This window comes from Taudactylus pleione, unplaced genomic scaffold, assembly GCF_031769625.1.
Source record: "Taudactylus pleione unplaced genomic scaffold, aTauple2 ptg000090l, whole genome shotgun sequence".
Classification (NCBI taxonomy): domain Eukaryota; kingdom Metazoa; phylum Chordata; class Amphibia; order Anura; family Myobatrachidae; genus Taudactylus; species Taudactylus pleione.
In genome coordinates, this window is record NW_028284492.1 from 7,400,412 (window position 1) to 7,423,386 (window position 22,975).

Consider the following 22,975-nt stretch of genomic DNA (forward strand, 5'->3'; position numbering starts at 1 on the left):
TCTACTTCTATTAGCTGGTGACATATCACCAAATCCTGGCCCTACCCACATGTCCCACTCACAATGCAATATAAATCCAGCAGACCTTAGATACATCACATGCCTCCTATCACCCTCCAAAACACTAAAATGTGCCTTATGGAATGCACGCTCTGTCTGCAACAAACTAACATCCATTCATGACCACTTTATTTCAAATAACCTCAACCTTCTGGATATAACAGAAACATGGCTCACACAATCAGACACTTTCTCCTCTGCAGCACTCTTACACATTGGCCTACATATCACCCACACCTCCAGACCTGGTACCAGTAAAGGAGGTGGAGTAGGAATTATACTGTCCCAACCTTTTACATACACAGTTCTCCCACAGGTACTATCACTTACATTTACATAGTTTGAAGTACATTCTATTAGGACTTTCACCCCTTTCTTTCTACGCATTGCTATTGCCCACCTGGACCACCCAATCAATTTCTGGAACATTTTATCTGCCTGGCTCCCTCACTTCCTATCCTCTGACATCTCCACCATCATCATGGGTAATTTCAATATCCCTATTGACAGTCCACAATCTCCTCATGCCTCCACACTTCTCTCTCTAACCTCCTCTATTGGCCTCTCTCAATGGACTGACTCCTCTACTCATCAAGATGGCCACTGCCTTGATCATGTATTCATCAGGCTATGCTTAGTTTCTGATTTTACTATTGCTCCTTTTCCTCTCTCAGATCACAACCTTATCACCTGCACACTCTCCTCCATTACATCAACCTCAATGTCAATTAAATCAACCAAACCTCCTCAAACCCGCAGATATATTAATGCTATTAATTTTTAGCAACTAGCCACCTCTCTGCAACAATTATTCTTACCAATTTCTAAGTTCACTTCTCCAGAGACTGCTGTATCACATCTGAACCAGACCCTAGAAATAGTCCTTCATGAAATGGCTCCAGCTACCCACACACTCCACATAGACTTCTCTGCCCAAGCTTCTAACCCCAAGCGACTTTTAATACATTTAAATAATTTCTTACCCCTCCCTCACCCAACCCACCTGCTACTATCAGTGCACAAGATCTTGCTTCCTATTTCAAGGACAAGATTGATAAGATCTGAAATGAAATGCTGGGCTCTTCCTCAGCCAGTGGCCTGCTCAATTCCCTACCTGAAGCCGCTGGCACATTCTCTTCATTTGACCCCACTACTGAAGATGAAGTATCTACACTCTTCTCATCCTCCTACTCTACTACCTCTCCTCTTGATCCTATACCCTCACAAATCAGTTGAACTTGACTCTGACCTATCCTTTTTTCCCCACATTCAATCTGTCTCAACAACCTGTTATATACATCTAAAAAACCTAGCCGAAATTCGACCATATCTTACACTGCAAAAATTCTAATCCATTCACTCATTATTTCCCGCATTGACTATTGCGGGAAATAATGGTCTTCCCAAAAACAGTCCATTTTGAATGCAGCAGCGAGGCTGATATTTCTCACCAATTGTTCATTGTCTGCTGATCCACTCTGTCAGTCCCTCCATTGGCTGCTGGTCTTCTACCGTATGCACTATAAAATACACTCACACATAAAGCTATTAACTAAACCACACCAACATACATCTCTTCACTTATCTCAAAATATCTTCCAACCCAACATCTCCGCTCTGCACAAGAACTGCGTCTCTCATCCTTATGCATTACTTGTTCCCATGCAAGGTTACAGGACATTTTTCGGGCTGCACCCACCCTGAATGCCCTGCCATGCACAGTAAGACTTTCTGCTAGTCTCCAAACATTCAAGCATTCTCTGAGAATTCACCTCTTCAAACAAGCTTATCAGATTCCAGAATTGCCTACATAACCTTTATAGCTTCCCTATCTAACTCCCTACTTATACTCCCTTCTTACAGTCTTTCTTTTTTTTATTACTAACTTTCTAAACCCATTAGATCACATATATTCCCCTCAATAAAAAAAAAAAACTTTTGGAATCGAGCATGCATATTCACCAACAGTGTTCTTTCAACAGCATTTTTACTAAATCTTTAACACTGCTGTTCTCATACAGATACTGGTCCTGATTCAGAGCCGGACGCTCTTTCAGAGCGCTCGCTCTGAATCAGGGCGTTTTTTTTTTTTTAGCCGGCCTCCTGGCCGCTCGCTAAGCTGTGGGTGAACACCCACAGCTTTTGCGAGCGACCAGGTGATGGTCATGATGGTTGCGACCATCGGGCTTGCGACGAAACTCATGTGGTAGGGTCTCATTCCCGCAAGCCCCAGTGAGCTTCCTGCTCTAATAGAGCAGGAAGCTCAACTACTGGCATCACGAGTGATGTCAGTAGGGCCGCCCTCAAATGGCAGGTGTTCCTTCGGGAACGTTTCCGTTTGGCCAGCCATACCCCTCCCTACCTACAAAACGGGGCGAGCTGTCAATCAACATCGACAGCCGCCCCATTTTGCTGCAAGCCCCGGATCGAGTGATTTCTTGCTCGCTCTGGGGCTCGCGCATGCTGCGCGTGCGCACTGCCCGGCCATCGACCCGCTTGCAAGCGGGTCTGAATCAGGCCCACTGTTCCTACTTCCAGTTTTCCTCTCTGTTCTTACCTCATCCACACCATGACCATGTTTTCTTCAAATTCTCCCTTTACTGAGTGCCTACCTAATCCTTTATTCTGCTCAATGTTCCCACCTCTCTCCTTCCCCCCTAGGCTCCTCCACTTCTTCGTCCCCTTGTCTCCTTTCCTCTGTCTGTATTCCTCTCCTCTGCTTCCCTCCCCATCCCCTCCTGTTACTCCACTTTCATTCTTTTCTCCCAGTCAATGGTCCTACTACCCCACCACTAAGCTCTGCACACACCCTCCTCTCCCTATCATCTCACTACACTTTCATCTGCATCACACTAAACTCCCTCCCTTTCCTACAAATGCATGCTGCCTCTCTTGCCTACTGATTACTTTCACCCACTCCTGCCTCCAAGATCTTGCCCATGCTGCTTCCTTCCTCTGGAACTCTCTCCCTCTGCCTTTTAGACTCTCCACCTCTCTACAAATCTTCAAATGAGCTCTCAAGACCCACTACTTCAAAGCCTTTCAGCTCTCATCCTAACCTGCTGCTTACATGCTTCTTCCTCACTGTCTACCCTATCTGTGTCACCACTGTCTGTATGCCCCTCCCCTTTAGAATGTAAGCTCTCACGAGCAGAGCCCTCTTCCCTTATATGCTTCTCCACCCTTACTTATACAATCATCTACTCCAAACTCCCCACAAGGGCACCAAATACTTGGTAGCTGACGCCCTACTGCTTTTTCTGGGTGTTATGATCACTATTGCAGCAATGTTTATAAACTATGGGCCTGATTCAGAGCCGGACGCTCTGACCAGAGCGCTCTCGCTCTGAATCAGGGCCCTACTGCCTAACATTGAAGCGGCCTCTTGGACGCTCGCATAGCTGTGGGTTACCACCCACAGCTTATGCGAGCGTCCATGATGATGGTCGCGATGGTCAAGACCATCGCGACCATCGGGCTTGCGACGAGACCCTGCGGTAGGGTCTCGCTGCCGCAAGCCCTGGAGTGATTTTGGCTCTATCAGAGCAAAAAACACTCCCACTGACACCACTAGTGATGTCAGTGGAGGCCGGACCCAGATGGTAGGCATTCCCAGGGGTGTGCTGTCACTCACCATCAACAGCACGCCCCCTTTGGTGCGAGACCCCGAGCGACGGCTACCCCGTCACTCGCCGGGTCTCGCGCATGCGCACGACGGAGCTCCCTCCGTCGTGCGCATGCACATTTGGGTACCATCGACCCGCTTGTGAGCGTCCTGCGCTTGCGAGCAGGTCTGAATGAGACCCAATGTTCTTATCCTGTATTGTTTTGTACTGTAAGTTGCGGATTTCATGTTTGCTCATTTGTTTATGTACTTTGTGAGGTGCTGTGGAACCATTGTGGCACCATATAAATAAAGGATAATAATAATAATATAGTATACACATATCACATTTTCTCTTTCTTCACTTTCACATCCTCCTAACCGTAGGCCAACTTTCCGTGTGACTGGATCATACAGCTCACCAATAACATCTGCAATCGGGCTCGACCAATTTGGTTGTATTTCACACTGAAGCACTCGCATTGATTGCGGTAGGATATGGTCAACCACGCTTCTGATGGTACTCTATGTACCAATGGTTGCATACACTTCCTGGAGATGACGTGCGCAAGTGGGCGTCTTAAGACAGGCTGATGGGCATTTGCATACACAGAGCGATCGCTCACCAAGACAAGTGGACGTGCTAATGCCTTGGCGTGTGATCGCTTGCCTTGCCAAAATTTGCATACGCATTCCATTAGTATTGATGAAGAACAATATTTTGAACAGTATACAGTAGCTGAATGGCGTATTAAATCAAATTGGGAGTAGACTTCTACTTCAGAAGCCAGTCTATCCTTAGTTGATACATGGGGTCATCTTATCAAAACGTCCAAGGGGAGATGCACCAAGTCTTGGAGAGAGATAAAGTGGGGAAGTTGCCCAAAGCAACCAATCAGCTTTTAACTATCATTTCAAAGACTGTGGGGGAGATGTACGAAGGGGCGATAGGGGTAAAATTGGTAACTGGGCACATTATGTGCTGCAGTTACCACTTCCCTGCATGTAGTAATACAGGGAAGTGATCCAAATGACAAGGGTGCTATGTGTCCCTGTCATTATTGGTGCTATCCCTAGATAGAGTGCCAAAGTGGGGAGGCAATGTATGAACGGTGAGTAATACTGACCATTCCGACAACTACCTTTATCGATTTCAACAGCTGCAGCTGTCGTTGCCTCACCACCTAGCCTTATGTCTCGATGGCCCTGTTCAAAACTGCTTTAGATATTCCATTCAAATTTAAGGGAGGAAGATCTTTATTCTGAGTCCTAGTGATATGTTATGGTGATTGAACAGCATTCCAGACATTTAAATTGCTGGTTCTTAGTATTTCTATTATTACAGATAAATCATTTAATCCAGTGTGGTTTTAGACTTCAACACCTAGATTCAGCATTTTCTTGTCCCACTCATGTGACCTGCAGAGGGGAAATGATTTAAGAGACAGCTGGTGAGATGGCAGTGACTACATTGGGTAGGAGTTCAGGGGGGTAAATGCCAAGTGAGACCAGGGAAAGGATTATGGGATAAGGATTCTGGGCCTGATTCAGACCCGGTCACTCTAAATCAGGGCCAGGTTTTTTTTTTAGAATGGCCTCCTGGCCGCTCGAATAGCTGTGGGTGACCACCCACAGCTACAGCGAGCGGCCATGATGATGGTCGCGATGGTCAAGACCATCGCGACCATCAGGCTTGTGACGAGACCCTTGTGGTAGGGTCTCATGGCCGCAAGCCCCAGAGAGATTTTGGCTCTAACAGAGCCGGAATCTCCCCACTGACATCACTCGTGATGTCAGTAGGGCCGCCCCCAAACGACAGGCGTTCTCATGGGAACGCCTCCGTTTGGGCAGCCACCCCCCCGGCCCGCCCACCAAAGGAGGCGAGCTGTCACTCAACATTGACAGCTCGCCCCCTTTGTTGCAAGACCCGGAGCAACGGATTGCCCGTCGCTAGCCTGGTCAAGCGCATGCGCACGACGGAGCCGACTCCGTCGTGCGCATGTGCTGTGGGCCACCAATGACCCAGTTGTGAGCGCTCAGCGCTTGCGACCGGGTCTGAATCAGACCCTATGCTCTAACATCTGAGGATTTCCATCACCATAGCTCTGTGTGGTCACCAGCATCCACCCATTGAGGATCTCTCTAATCTAAGAGATGCAAGAAGTGCAATCTGATAAAAGTGTAGCTGACTTGCAATATTTTTAATATACATTATGCATTAGGCAAACATACTATGGGCCTGATGCAGAGACAGACGCAGCGACTATGAGCGATTGTTTGCCATTACGCATGCATATAACCTGCACTGCATATGTGCTACGATTGTCTTGCGATACTACATGCACAGAAAACCGATTTGCAAAGTGAGTGACAGGTAGTCAGCGTTTGGGGGAGATAATGGGGGGTGGTCAGAAAAACGCAGGCGTGTCTTACTGTTTAAACGCTGTTACAGAGGCGTGCATAAATTAGCCCTTGTGATTACATACACAGCATGAGAGCCCTCTGCATGTCAGGGGAGCTGCAGTGTTTGCGGTTGGTCAGACCTGCCGCTGGGCCAAGAGGTCTGCTCGATGTGCATCGATGTTAGTGATATTTATGCAGGTAAACGACGTTGTACACAGATGAGAAGGCAGCGGTGGGCGTCCTTATGCAAGTTTTGGAACTATTAGCATATTTTTGCAACTGTATTCCATGCGAAATCGCAGCTGCAACTGCATTATCGCATTAGCGTCCATCTCTGAATCAGGCCCTATAGTTCTATATCACCAGCAGTTAAATTTGAATACAATAAAGCACCCCTCTAAGACTATAAATGATACTATAACAATCAGGGTCGGCTCCAGGAGGAGCCGCGCCCTGTGCAGGATGAGTAAAGGTCGCTCCTGACCGAAAAAGGAGGCATGGCCTAATTACCATAGTCCACACCCCTTAGATGAAGTTATTTGGAGGTGTGCCCATATGGCACGCCTTCCGTTAACATCAGACTGGGGGCGAGCCCAGCACTACATCAGTAGCTGGGCTGCCCCCAGCCCTCTTCCTGCAATGAATGGATGCCGCGCGCATGCGCGCAGCATCCATTCCTCTTCTCCGAGGTCGGCACTGCTGTACAGCTGCAGCGGTAGAGGTGCCCAACCTAACAACCGCCTGCGGGACACTTCGTCCTGCGGGTGGAACAGTGGGGCAGTGCCCGAAAAACGGGACTGTCTCGCTGAAATTGGGAATAGCTGGAAGGGGTGCGCCCTCTATGGGGTGGCGCCCCTGTTCGACCGCACTTTTTGGACATGCCTCGAGCCGGCCCTGATAACAATGGAGTATTACAGTAATGTATTAATGATGATTGCTACTCCCCCTGCATATAAAGTATAAGATGTTTTCATTGCCAGCAAATGTTTTCCCCCTATGCTGAAATAACATTACATTTTCTGATCAGGACTTTGACACAGGTAATAGTGATTGCTGAGAAACTGTAGATACATACATGGAAATTACAGGTTACAGTCAGATGTGTTTTAAGCAGAGATGATAGTACCTGTGATTAAGGGCAGATGGGTTGAATTAATTTTATGAAAGTAATGATGAATCATATGCTATTGTATTTTGTTAAAAAAAAAATCCTTTCTAATACTTATAAAGGAAGAAAAAATTTTTTTCAAGTATCTTACCCAGACTAACGGGCATATTTATCAATAATGTTTTACTAACATAATGTGGAAACGGGTGATTTCACACCCTTTTCATGTCATTTTTAGCCTGAAGTAGTCTGCTTTGATCAGCGTATACCTGGCTGATTATAACGTACAAAAAATAGGGTAATACAAAAAAAAATAATAGCACCTTCCCAGGGACTGGAGATCGCTGATCGGAGAGTTCCTCCGTGACTCCGGCCAGCTGAACGCTGGGTTCCTGCTCCATGACCCCGGTCAGCTGTAAACTGAGAAGCCATTTCATAGCACAGAGCAACTGACTAGGGTCACGGAGCAGGAGCCTGATGTTCAGATGACCGGAGTCATGGAGGAGATCACCGATCACTGTGCAGGTAAGTGTTAGCCAAGGGACGAGACCGTCAGGAAGGGTGGATCGCGGGATTGGAGAGTTCGCGTAGGAGGGCGGTTGCGGGGGAGTAACAGACGTTGCATGTGCAGTCACATTCTCCCTGGTACTTTTTTCAAAAAATACCCTGAGAAGTGCGGGAAGAGGATTCGCAGGGTCAGAGATTTCTGCCAAGCTCTGTCCCAGCATGCGATATTTCATACATCCTTGTGATACAAGGAGATGCAGATTGTGATAAATATGCCCCTAAGCCTTGTCTGCCATGCAAAAACAATATAAAAATCACAAAAATAATATAAAAAATAATTAAGAAGAATAAAATGTGATTCCTGACAAAACCAACATATCATGAAAATATGAAAAATGGTGGAGCCTCCTTAAGTAAAATGTTCCAATATCCCCTTGTACTGAGGGGATTAATTATTGGGTACTTAGAAATCTATACTTTCATAGGCTTGTATTCAGTTCATAATATACCTATCTTTTATTTTATGTACATTTGTAGGTAGTGGCCATTACAGTTATACATGCCTTTAGGTTTTCTATTCCACGCTGCATCTCTCAGCCACATTGCTATGTTACCCTGCCTTCCTATGGCCCTATTCATCACCCATGTAACAAATCTTTTAGCGATCTATACATGTACAAGGAATTTGGAAAGTCCCTCTGCAGTGGTTGTGTGCTAAGTGTGTGACAGTCCAAAATTCAAATAGTGGAGCCACACCAACTGCCAGTGAGTCCCAGCCAGCAATGTTTGGCAGTGTTTGGGGTGGCAGTTGGTATGCCTCCCCTATTAGAGTTTTGGACTGCATCCCCACCTCTGGAGCCACTGTCTGTCACACACTTATCACACAGTCGCTGTGGAGGTACATTCCAAGCTTCCTGTACAGTATAAAGGACTTGTTATATTCGTATATCTAGTATAACCCTGCTGCGGGGTCACCTGAGTCTCCACTCCCCCGTGCTAAGCTCCACCCCAACTGTGGCCATCCCGCTCTGCTGTCCTACCCGCTCCATTGTTGGCACTGTCCCATCCCACTCCTCCACCATGTCGCTCCCCCTGTGGCGTCAACACGCCCCACCCAACCCCTTGTTGCTTCATCCAGCCCACCCATCACTCACATACCCCGGAGGCTTGTCCTCCTATCTGAAGTCTGTCCCATCTCCTTCACAGTTGAAGCTATTGGGGCGTGCACACAGGCTTCCACTGCACGCGCATTGAGGCAATGGGAGAGACTTTACACAATTGTTATGTAGATATGTATTATAGTTCGTGTCTACTAACATTAAACAGCTGCAATATCATGAGGATGCCCCAAAAAACTGTAAAGCATAAAGATGGTCACCTATACAAAAATATACATTACACAGATATTTGAACAAATAATACATCACTAAACCAACCATGCCACCCATCTGTCCCAAGTAAGCTGTGACAGGGCTGGTTTGAGAGGACTGTTCTGCCATCCTACAATTCAAGAGGTTTAACCTGCCAGTTGGAAGGTATGTCCTGCTCCATGGCCAGTGTATAACAGTAAACACTGAGGGCACCATACTTCAGAGGGGCTCAGCCCATATTCAGGGCCTTGCCGTATGCTGCCTGTTGCCATGGAGAGGCAGAGCCCAGCCATTTAATTTACATCATTATAGTCTCTTGCTCTGTGCATATGCAGCCCTTGCTCCCATCATTGCCATCCTTATATTGGACAGAGCGTCTGTCCCAACTGCCTTCAAACTTACTTTTCCTGGCCACCCTGACTCTTTCCATCCTTCCAGATTTTCTTAAGCTGGGTACACACTGAGCAATGTGTGCCCAGCTGATATGTCGGCCCGTCGGATCCTGGGTACAGATCAGAATGAGGTAATGAAAGATGGAACGATACATTGCTCCATCCTTCATTACCTGCAATGGGACCGCTTGCGTTATCGTTCAGATGGACGTGTAGCACAGCTGACGGACGGTGTCGCAAGCGGCCGCAGGAGCGCGCATATTGGCCATGCTCACTGAGCGATATGTCATTCCGATTCGGCCAGAAACTACATATCATGCCAACATTGTCTCAGTGTGTACCCAGCTTTACCCTCTGTATGTGTCTGAATCTCCATGCTCTTCCCCTCCCTCATGTGTCTGCCTCTATCACACCTGTCTCTACCTCCCTTAGTGTGTGTGTCTATTCCTTCCTTTCTCCATCTGGGTGACTGTCACTCTGAGTTTTATTTATTAAAGGACAAAAAGTTCTTCACCCCTTCTATCACCAGCACTAGCCCCCATCTCTGGTAGTACCTTGCTGCAGGGGCAACTGTATGTTTTTGACAGAGTGAATTTCAGATCTGCCACTTGCAAAAATATTCATACAGGTAAAATAACATGTACAGGATATAGGTACACTTCCTGCTGTTCAGATCACACATCCTGGACTTAGGTCAAATGCTAGGCAGTGACAGATATGGCAGCACAACCATCTAAAGGGGTTTATGTAACAAGCAGTGAAAAGCGTGGAGAAGTGGACCATAGCAACCAGTCAGCTCCTACCTATTATTTTATAGACTGTACTTGATAAATGCTACTTCAAAGCTGATTGGTTGCTATAGGCAACTTCTCCACTGGTTCACTTCTCCACGCTTTTCACTGCTTAATACATAAACCTTAATCGTTTATATTTTCAGTCTGAGGGGCTGATATATCAAGCTGCATTACGTATAAAAACGTGATTAAATTCATTACCGCATGATAAATTAAATAATGGAGGTTCAGTCATATGTATCAAGCAGGAAATGAAAGGTTTTTAGTGAAAGATGTTTGCTATAGTTTTCTGTTTCTTATAGATCGCATAACCTCTCTTTTGCAATTGAAAAACGGTAGAAATTAGATATTTGGGAAAGTATCATTCAAATTTCGCAAATATTTATCTGATGTTCTTGCTCCTGTTTATCGCATGCCTCAGATGCCGGAGAAATTGCTTTTTCATAAGAAAAAGGTTTAGGAGAGGGGGATCTGAGAGCCCACCCATGTATGAGAGCCCTCATGTGTGAGAAGACATCACATGTTTTCCTGCTCCTCCTTTTCCTTAGCCTACTTGTTACTAATGAGCAGGAGCCTTCCTCACAGTCCACTTCAACTGAACCTTTAATATCAATTAATTATTTACACGAGTGAGTAAATGGTTCCACAATATTTTATGTATTTTAATTGATTACTTAAATTAATTGAATTCAGCTTTTCTTCCACGGATTGACGACACAAGAGAATTGTTTGTGGTTTTGATGAACGCTTTCTGCATCGCTTCCCGCCAGCTCATGCGCAATGCCACAGATTCAAGGGCGTTGGTCAACAATTTTGCGAAACGGAACAATATATTACTGTGCATCATGAAATACATTACGAAAACGACTGTGTTTTCGCAGCGCAATGTTGCACAAAGATTTTTTTATATATTCGATTGTTAAAAGTTTTAAATGCATTGCAAAATCACACTATATAATAAGGTATGATTTAGCATAAAAAAATAGAAAATTAGACATTGGCTAATTTGGTTATACCCAAGTGAGCACTTGTCTCCATCATGTGCTTTGTAATGTATTTAATGAATATGTACTAGATGCTTGCTGTGACTATGCAATTTATAAAAGTGTATAAGAAAATGAGGTAACTTACTACATTAGTCACTAGTTGGAGATTCCAAGCATCAAAGTTGTGGTACTAATTTGAGATATTAGTATATGTGTCCCAACTATCTGAAGTGTTGGGTTAATGTGACATGGCCCCACCCCTATGTAGAAAGACCACTCCCATGTGGTATACTCTGTGTAAATTGAAATTCGCAAATGTTAGGTGGTATGGATATGGGTAAGGTGGGGTGCTTAGATATGTACATGGCTAGCAGTTGTGTTTAGCTGGATACAGACATCTGTGCTACAGAGAAGATGAATTTATCACTGTGATGGGGTGAGCAGAGCTTTGCATGCAAAGTGTCCCTCAGATTGTACGTGTGAATCAATGTTGGCTTGTAAAATTGGAGGGCACTAATTTGTAGATTGTAGGGGCACACCAAATATTCCCGCATCGGCCCTGCAATGCTCCATGTCTGTGTCATTAAAGAAGTGTTATTAGGAAAGGGGAAGAGATCTAGGGTGGCGTAGAACTTCAGATACCATGTTCATACCCCCGAGGAACATGAACATCCCAGCATACCGGAAATAAAATAAAAAATTTGAGATGAATGTTAAACACGTTTAAATTTAATGTGTTATAGCTGTATAGTTTCTTAAGTATTCACACATTTTTACATGTCTGCATGAGGGTGGGCATTTTCTGGGCAGCTATGAATATTCACGAGCAGGATTTTTGTTCCAGCAGGTTGTTTAAAAAACATTTTTAATGTACTCCCATCTTATATCATAGGTTTTTGAATTCAACTTTTTTCATTCGAGTCTCACTTCTTTTTATCTATAAATTAAGAACTGTTCATGGTTATTAATAGGCAAGTGAACAGCTATGGGGTGTATCAGTGGCTGAGGGAGTCTGTGTGCAGCAGGCTCCCTCCTCTGAGCGGTAGCCACCCAAACCGCACAGTTTACTTTGTGCCGGGTCCCTCCTTCTCCGCGGCGCCATCTTTCCAGAGCAAAGGCTCTGGCTTTCACTGCACAGCTCCATCTTCCAAAACAAAGATGTCACTGGGAAGATGGTGCGGCAGAGGAGTAAGGACCCGCTTGCCGGCACAAGGTAAGTAGACTCTGGGTGCAGGGTATATGGTGTGCCCGCCCTCTGTGTGCACTGCACCACACACCCTGCACCCATTGTAAATAAGCCTATGTGAACAGCCCATATACGGGAATGAGCAGGCTCAGAATACTCATCAGAATCATCCTGCGACATCACCAATGCTTTCAGAATAATGTCTCTGAATGACCACATAGCTCAGTGTCATGGGAACAGCTTCCCACCAGCAGCTTATCTCAGTAATGCCGTGTGCACTTATACAGCAGAGCGTCAAAGAATAGCAATGCTCTAAGAAGTATAATATCAATATCTGGGGTTATGATAAAATAAAAAATATTTGAAAATTCCATGGATAATTGTAATGCATTATACTGTTATTGGTGTTTATTTGCATATGCATTACACTAGATAACGAGTTTAGATACATGGTTTATGGATTTTATTAAAACTTTAGCATTAAGTAAAATAAAACTCATCATTTTAGAATACGAAAGTTGAGCTAATGATTAACTTGAACTCAGTCCATAACCATTATGGCGCATATAACAATATTGTATATTAGACAAGCAATGGTGACAATAAAGCGATGTATACAATTTCCCTGCTCAGAAACTGCAGTGGGTATGCTCAGATGATCATTTGTTGAAAACCTTTTTAATAGACCATTACATGTGAAGCAGGCTGCTGTCTGGGCCCTTTGCCCATATGGATGTGGCCCAAAGAAATTGAAAAGAATATTTAAATTTCCTGTATGAGTTACTACTTTGCTTAATACAGTTTTACAAACATACACTGCGGTACAGAAATAAAGGAGTGTGCACACAAAATTCGTATTAGAAATGTGTTGGATATTAGTTAATAGAATATTATTACTTTCTGACGCCATCAGTTGGTTTGGGATTTAAATTCAATAATTATAACTCCACAATTCATCAGGCAAACATATATGTCATCTGCTCGTTATAATTATTAGGTTTTATAAGGCAAATAATGTACTTACTTTGCAGGTATGTGTGCAAGCACATTGTTACTCATTTGTGAATAGATTGTCACAAGCTCATGAATAAATAATCCAGCTCTGAGATCAGGGCGTACTTGCTCACACTCCCAGAATTTCCAGGAGACTCCCATTTTGGGGGAGAATCTACCAGCTTCCGTAAAAGTAGGCAACTCCCCTGCAGTCTGCTATCAGTGGTTAGATGAAGGGGGCGTGGCAGGGGGCATGATGAGTCACATCATTGTGACACCACCCCTGCAATGCAAAGTCGAGAATCACTGTAAAATGTCACAAGGACTGTGATGACGTGATTTATAGCGACCTGGCCCCATCCTGCCCACCTGAACCTCCCTCTCCATGGATCTACAGCACCGGAGTGGGACTTGCTGAAGTCGGCCAGCATGACTCAGGGTCATCTTAAGAGTTTCAGTCCCCAAGGGCTTATCTATAATGGACCACACCGCACAACCTGTACCCATACATTATACTTACCTCTCCAGAGTCTGGCATCGGCACTGCAGAGATCAAGGAAAAATTAGTGTGGCTGCTATTTTCACATGGGCAGTAAAGAAATCACAGGTGCCATCTTCCTGGAGACCTACGATTACAAACTAGTCTCTGGCACAGTCTACTTGGCAGCTTGCCTGTGAGAGAAGTGGGGGCTCACATGGAGACTGAACACGAGCCCCCTCCTGTCTTATACCACCCCTGTCAGTTTCCTTCAGTCCCATACTTCTGAAGGGAATACATACTTGTGTCCGGCGGTTCAAATCTCGACAGCGGCAGGCCGACACGGCTGAAAATCCCGATCGTCCCCAGGTAAGTGTCCACTAACCTAACCCCCCTAACCCTAAGCCTCCTTAGGGGTGCCTAACCCTAACCTTCCCCCCAGTGCCTAACCCTAATCCCCCCTCTAAGTGCCTAAACCTAACCCACCCTTCCTCGCAACCTAAACCTAAGTTACCTAACCCTGACTCCCCCCCCGGGGGTGCCTAACCCTAACCCTCCCTCCCCCTAGCCTAACCCTAATCTCCCGGGGGGATCCCTAACCCTAAGTTCCCCCCGGGAGCCCTAAACCTAACCCTCCCCCCCACAGCTGTCCGCAGCGGCGCCCGGCATCACTTCGATCGGGATGCCGGGCGCCGGTCTCCCGGATTTGGTAAAATGACAGATGCCTGTCATTTAACTTAAAGATGAATAGAGGCGCCTGTGACCAGCTGCTGATTTAAAATGTTTACTCAATTAAAAAAAATCACAATAATACACAATCATAAATACACATAAAAATTGCCAATTCTTCTAAATTGTATTAATAACAATAACAATAGCATATGCTTTTTCTAAAATAATAATTTTAAGTTCCTGGTCGTCAACTGGAAATAATCCCAATAACATGACCCATTTAGATTAATGGAACCTGATAAAATTGACATTTATAGCAGCATTGAAGTTTGTTAATATAGCAGGTTAGTGTCAGGAAGTATATTGCAGCAGATGGTTAGTAAGCTGAGGGATTGCAGAAACCAGCAACTGGTTATGGAGAAAGTTCATGCATTTGTTAGTTAGAATCCTCTACCTTTACTTAAGGGAGGATATCTCCAGACAATCCGTGCTTAGATAAATGATCCACTGCAATGGCCTACGCAGTCTGAGGTCTCATAGCGTGCGTGGAAGTTAGCAATTTAAGTAAGGTTAGTGCTTGTGCAAGTGTGCGTGAGGCTCCGATGGTTTCACAGTCTTGCTAAACAGTACTTTTGTGTACTGAGTAAAGTGGGCGTCCTACGACGGGATAGCAATCGCAATAAATTAGAATACTCTCGCAGTTGAACTGTGTGCATAATCACAATTGCATACGCTGTTGCGTACGGTAGTGAATCAGGCCCACTGTTCTCTTATGATTGTTAAAATATTGTTAAAATAAAGGCATGTGGATCACCAAACATGGGCGGAATTTCAATAAGGGGCAGTTTATTTTGTAGTTTGCAAACCACGTGTGGTTTTGAGATCCAAATCGCAGGAGGAGGCTGAAAACTCAAACCGCATGCAATCTGTGACAGTTTGCAAACTTGCAGTTTAGGCCAAATCATTTGGGAATATCACATGTGAAACATGATTATACTAGGGGTGTGCACTGGCCACTTTTCTTGTTTTGGTTTTGGATCTGGATCTTTCTTTGTGTTTTGAATCTGGATTGGTTTTGCCAAAACCAACCTTCCGTGTTTTGGGTACGCCGACCCTAGTGTTTTGGTTTGGGATCTGGATCTCCCCTGGTTTGGGATTTTTTTCCTTGGTGTTTTGTTTTCGTGTTTTGGTTTTGGATCTGGATTTTTTTCTTAAAAAAACATAAAAACAGCTAAAATCACATAAAATGTGCCTACAGTATAATTATCCTCAATAACATTTATTTCCAGTAATTTCCAATCAATTTTGACCAGCTCGTAATATTATTTGCTTCATCTAGTTAAGGCCAAAAGGTTGCATCCAGCTAGCTGGCTGACTAAGCTAAGTGATACAGTGGGCGGCACTAACATGTGGCGTTTCAGCTTCTAATTTCCAACACAGATACAGTGTGTTATACAGTGTGGGCTGGATACACCAACAGTGCACTTACTGTGACAGCAGTGTTGCTAGAGCGGGGTTGCTTACGGTGTCCTCCGTACATGGAATGGCAGTGCTGCGGTGCTGGCAGTGTCCTCAGTGAAGGGTATCGGTGATGTCGGCAGTGCAGGGATGCCAGCGGGGTTCTTTAGTGCAGGTTTGCTGGCTGTGTTGGCAGTGTGGGGGTGCCAGCAGTGTCTTTAGTGCAAGTTTGCTGGCTGTGTCGGCAGTGCGGGGGTGCCAGCGGTGTCTTTAGTGCAGGTTTGCTGGCTTTGTCAGCAGTGCGGGGGTGCCAGCAGTGTCTTTAGTGCAGGTTTGCTGGCTGTGTCAGCAGTGCGGGGGTTGCTGGCGGTGTCCTTAGTACATGGAATGGCAGTGCGGGGGTGCCAGCAGTGTCTTTAGTGCAAGTTTACTGGCTGTGTCGGGAGTGCAGGGGTGTTGTCAATGCAGGGTGTCGGCAGAGTGGGGGTGCCAGCGGTGTCCTCAGAGCATGTGTGCTGACAGTGTCGGCAGTGCAGGGGTGCTGGTGGTGTCCTCAGTGTGGGAGTGTCGGCAGTGTGGGGGTCGCTGACGGTGTCCTCAGTACATGGGGCAGCAGTGCAGGAGTGTCGGAAGCTGTGTTGTCGGCAGAAGGGGATGCTGCCAGTGGGGGTGCCGGCGGTGTCGGCAGCGGGGGGTCCTGGCGGTGTCAGGCGGCGGGGGATGGCGGGCGCCATCTTTTTCTCTCTCCTAGTGCATTTTCAATGGGCTTAACGCTGATTGGCTGAGAGCCATGACAGACGGCTCTCTCAGCCAATCAGCGTTAAGCCCGCTCAAAACAAAACCTTGCGACCCGACAGCGAGGTTGCGAGGTTTGTCGCTCAGATCACCCCGGATCCCCGAAATTCGGGTGGGTTCGGATCTCAGAGTTCCGAACCCGCTCATCTCTAGTTTTGGGTTATGGCTTTTGTGTTTTGGATCTGTATTTTTTTTTTTAAAAAAACATAAAAACAGCTAAAATCGCAGAATTTGTATTTTTTATTGTTCCTACGCTATTATTAACCTCAATAACATTCATTTCCACTCATTTCCAGTCTATTCTGAACACTGAATACCTCACAATATGGTTTTTAGGCAAAAAGGTTGCACCGAGGTAGCTGGATGACTATGCTAAGCGACACAAGTGGGTGGCACAAACACGTGGCCCATCTAGGAATGGCACTGCACTGGCAGACAGGATGGCAGTTTGAAAAGCTAGGCCCGAAAGAGTACATGCTTGGCGCTGCTAGTTTGTTGATGCACGTGCGGCTTATGCGCACACAAACACAGAAAAATAAACACTTTTAAAATGTTTACATTTTTTGGGGCACTTTGGGGGTTACATCGCCCTTCAACAGACCAGCCGGCCCTTGACTTATGACAAAGGCGCACGCTTGGCGCTGCTACTTTGTTGATGCACATACGGTTAAGGCGCACACAAACACAGAAAAAGAAAAAAAAGAAAATGTTTTAATTTTTTGGGCACTTTGGGGGTTACACCAACCTTCAACAGACCAGCCGGCCCTTGACTTATGACACAGGCACAATGCTACTTTGTTGATGCACGTGCGGCTAACGCGCACACAAACACAGAAAAAAATATTTTTTTTTTTTGCACTTGGGGGGAGCACCCCTGATGGACAGAGCAACCCCTGGACAACACTACAGCACCCCTTTAGGACTACAGTGACACAGGAGCCACTGAAGCCCCCTCTTCTGTCTGCACACAGCTCTTATGGACAACACAGCCTTTATGGGACAACAGCACTGCACAACACAGCCCAGCCAGCCCCTATGGACTTTGGACACAGCCCCTATGGACAACAGCAGCACCAGCACAGCAACCCCCACCCTCCCTCTTCACTGTCCACAGTCGGAGTGAAAAATGGCGCCAACGCGGGGACCTTTTATAGAATCTAAAATCCGTGAGAATCCGACAGCGGGATGATGACGTTTTGCCTCAATTTCAGTTCCGAGCCAGGCGGGAAGACCCGAGCCTGACTCGGTTCCCGTCTCGGATCGGGGGGGCTTGGATTTCTAAAATCCGAACCCGCTCATGCCTAGATTATACCAACGCTAACTACATACTATAAGAGATCAGGGTACTTAGCAATTGTCCTGGTCCTCTTGGGAGGCCAGAAATATAATTGTGCCCTCCTGGTACCTCTGGCTGCGGGGTACCAAGATTAAAATTTATATACAGTATATAAAAGGCTAACGCTCCTTCTCACCTCTATGGGGGAATTCAAGTGTGTCATGCGCCGGCAGCCACTAGATGGTGCCCGATGGAGCAATTCAATTGTTGGCACGTTCGGGCACGCACAGCCAGTAATTTCTGCTCGCGCAGCCGGTCATTTATGTCAGACATTTCTACTCTCAGCCCAGCCACCGGCGCTGACATTTCTGATCGCAGCCCCCCTGTGCTGGCGAGCAGAAATGAATGAAAAGACAGGGCTGTAATTAGGGTGGTGCGGCCGGTGCTGCCGCACAGAGGACCTCATTCAGAGTCGGTCGTTGCGGCCCCACGGTCGTAAGGGAAAAGGGGCCGGATATGCAAATGATGCACTCACAAGTTGCCTCCTTAAGATCGGATCGTTAGCTGGCCGACCAAGGGGAGGATGCGGCCGTAAGACAAAAAATACGCCCCCTTCTCGTACGCATTACACGTCATCTCCGGCCATATAAGGATTAATCGAGACCATCGGTAACCATCGGAACTGGTCGTAGAGCTTAAGGTTGACCATACCCTCTCTTAAGCACTACGATCAGGTCAGTGTATAAACCACCCATGTCACGTGTGCACTCCCATAAAACGCCGTTCACATAATTAGGCACGCCTGCGTTTGGATCTCCACTCCCCCGCTTTCAAGCACCTTCCCCTGTTACCACCCACAAACGCCTCATTCTGTCACTCAAACTACCGACCTGGCTGTGTTCAAGGAGAGAGAAATTTCTGATCGTAGCAGCTAGTTTGCGCACGCACATTGCCAATGTGCCAATTTCCTTCTATGCCCTGTCACTTAATTTTTTTCCTAAAGGGACGTGGCCACGCCTCCTATGATTAAGCCACGCCCCCTGTCACCTGGGCCCAGAGCGGCTCTCGTCGGCCCTGCCCAGGAGCAGCTCAAGGGGAGGACTGATGGTGGATGCTATGTGCCAACCTGGGCACCAGTGACCACCTGCAGTCTGTAATATATAGTGCTCGGGTCTAGAAGTCTCAGCATGCCCTGACTTTCTGGGGGGAAGGGGGGGCACCAATACTCTTTCTCGCACAGAGCACCAAAATGTCTAGTTACGGCTCTGTGAAAAGAGCCCTGGTTAAGCATTTAAACAGGAACTTTCGGCGACAATGTCCCGGGCTGCTAACTAGTATCAGAATATAGTGCAAGCAGTTGTGGTGCTCAAAACAAGTGCCAGCATACACTGATAGCTCATGACTGTTCTTGTTAGTTGGTGCTAGCAGAACTATAAGTATCAGTATGAACATAGGCACCAGTGCTCAAAATCACTAGTAGCATGATAAGAACTAGTAGAGCCCCTTTATGAAAATAAATTACTAGTAGTTCAATACCTTTATGAAACCAAACAAATAGTAGCACCAGCTTCATAAAAATAATACATTAGTGCCCCTTTTGAAGAAGAAAAAATGAATAGTGCAGCCGTAATAATTAAATTATAATTTTCCTCATCTATGTGTTACTTGGCTACGGCATATAATTATATCGACATGTGCAGTTGGAGCTCCTCCCTCTTTCCTCCCAGCCAACCGCTCTCACTGCTGCGACACAGATGGGACTGACCAAGAGAGGAAAAGCCTGAAGTGCTGGCACGGGGTATTACAGCAGTGTGAGGTGGGGCTGGGGATTCCAAGCTTATTCCAAGCAATATCTAATGAAATGTTGCATTAATGGAATGCATATCTAAAATATTACTTTCCTGTTCTGACATAATCCAATGGAAAGAAGGTATGACTGAAAAGGACTGTTTCCGAGGCAGCCAATCAGGGGCAGTCTCTTATTTGTGATTGTATGAGCGGTGTAAGAGACAGCTCCTCTTTTTTTCCTTTAATAAATATTGTCAGCTTGCTATAAGGCTTAATACATGATACAGTTTGTATATTTTCCCTGTATTAAAATAGGGACTGCAAATGAATTGACTAATTTGGTTTTGAGTATGATGAATAAGACCTTTAATATAACAAAAGTTTACTACTTATATACTCAGCAACATTTGAAACAATGAGAAAAGTGTGCTTACCTGTCATCCTCAAGTTCAGTTATATGGCAATGGGCATGGTTGTGCATTTGTTTATCCATGTCACTTTTGATTGGCAGCCATCAGGACTGGTTCTGTCTACCACATTAACTTCAGCATTAGAGGACAAGGAATGGTGTATAAGGAGTGGTGCAAGAGGACTCTGGGCCTGATTCAGAGCCGCTCGCTCTGAATCAGGGCCGGGCTTTTTTTTTTTTGGATCGGCCTCTTGGCCGCTCGCATAGCTGTGGGTGACCATCACGACCATCGGGCTTGCGACAAAACCCTTGTGGTAGGGTCTCATGGCCGCAAGCCCCAGAGAGATTTCAGCTCTAACAGAGCCGGAATCTCTCCACTGACATCACTCGTGATGTCAGTGGGGCCACCCCCAAACGGCAGGCGTTCTCATGGGAACGCCTCCATTTGGGCAGCCACCTCCCCCCGGCCCGCCCAATAAAAAAGGGAGTGAGCTGTCACTCAACATCGACAGCTCGCCCCCTTTGGTGCGAGACCTGGAGCGACGGATTGCCCGTCACTAGCCGAGTCTCGCGCATGCGCACGACAGAGCCGGCTCCGTTGTGCGCATGTGCTGTGGGCCACCATCGACCCGGTTGCGAGCGCTCAGCGCTTGCGACCAGTTCTGAATCAGGCCCTGTGTGTTGTAGATGTAGATGGGAGGAAAAGGAGAGAACAGATGGGATAGGAGGCAAAATGGGGCCCAAGGAAGAGATAGGAATCCATTATGTGGACACAGAAACATACAAACAGTTAGGGGCGAAGAAAAAAATAAACACATATGAAAATACATCAATTACAAAATTGGAGACAGAGAGACAAAGACACAAAGGTGGAGAAAGAAAGGAAAGAAAGAAAGGAAAGAAAGAAAGAAAGAAAGAAAGAAAGAAAGAAAGAAAGAAAGAAAGAAAGAAAGGAAGAAAGAAAGGAAGAAAGGAAGAAAGAAAGAAAGAAAGAAAGAAAGAAAGAAAGAAAGAAAGAAAGAAAGAAAGACAACAACAAAGTGAGAGAGAGGTGCACATGCACAAAGGGAAGGACAGAGCCACACATAGGGAGACATAGACGGGGGGGCACACATAAAAATTGGAGAAAGAGAAACAAACACAAAAGGGAAACAGACAGTTGGTGAGAGAGAGCTGCAAAAATATAAAGAGGGTGAGATGAACATAGGAGGGAAAATGGGGTTGGGGGCGGCAAGAGAGGTGAGGAAAAGCCAGGGCAGGTGGGTGAGAAGGCTTAGAGCAGGCATTGGCTGCAGCTATTTGGAGGGTTTTATGTACACTTCTTTTTCCTATTAATAAGAACCTCCTTTTAACTATGAGGCTCCCATTTGATTTTTTTAAGTAGTTTAGAGCTTTGCGTGGCTACAGGGCATAGGCAGCATTGGCCAGATTGTTACAGTGTTTGCAACGTATGTGGCTGCATCACTTGCGGTCACAATATTGATCCTGTAGCATCCCATATGCTACAGAAGCCCTGTAGAACTTACTGTGTTAGTGAATGACACGCCCACTTATGCTGTGCATAGGTGACAGCACCAAGTACTACTTAATGTGGCAATGTCATTCGCTAAGACAGTGTTTATCCTAAAGGAGTCCCATAGGCTACATGAGTCCGGTGGTACTAATATTGTTTCAGTGAATAACAACATTGCACAGATCATACATAGGAGCCCTCAGGCCACATCCAGCTAGACCACTTGTCTATCAGGGTCATCAAGGGTCATCGAGCTGGCCAAAACACACTGTCACATCTCCAGATGGCCCCATTAGGCCTCCAGCTTAACAGGAAAAGTCCCAGTAAGGACTACAGGCAATCTGTCCCAGGGCATAGGTTCAGAGTCAAAAAAGGAACCAAATTAATTGTTAAATGTGTAATACTGTACCTTGGGGTCTTAGCCCCATTTACAATGTCTGGCAGTGTCTCATCACTGCCATTCATGCCCTCCCTTCTGGCAATCCTGAGAACTTTGCTGGCACTACTGCATGTGTGCTTGGCATGTTCCCTCTTGTCAGTTCCCATGGCGACAGAGCATCGGTGCAGCTATCTTGGAGTGTCCCACTCACACACTCACATGACCTGCTCAGCCAATAGGCACTGGGATCACCCTATTTTAACCATCTGTTTCCAGCTCATTGCCAGAACAACACTTCACCCCTGATAACAGTTTCCTGGATGCAGTGGCTTCCAGCTCTGTTCCAGTTCTGCATCTGACTCAGTCTTTAGTGATCTGCATTCGTGTACATACTGTATTAGACTGAATCTCCAGCTACCTGTGTATAAGTAAACCCAGCATCCATTCAGTCAGCATTCATCTCAAGCATCTACCATCTGTGCTGTTCTGCATTTCACAACCATTCCAGCAGGAGTCCCACTACACGCTAGTGCAGTGGATCCTAAACTTTTTTGAATCATGGTGCCCTAGAGTATCAGCATTGTTTTCATGGCACCCCTAAGTTTAAGTGCTTCATTTACTAACGAGTTTTATCACCAAAACGTGTATGATAAATGGTGCTCCAGCCAATCATCTCTCAACTGTCAACTGTTACAAAAATTACAATTGGGAGCTGATTGGCTGGAGCACCACTTATCATACACAGTGAAATGTATCATGCGTTTTGGTGATAAAACTCATTAGTAAATGGGGGCCTAAGTTTGT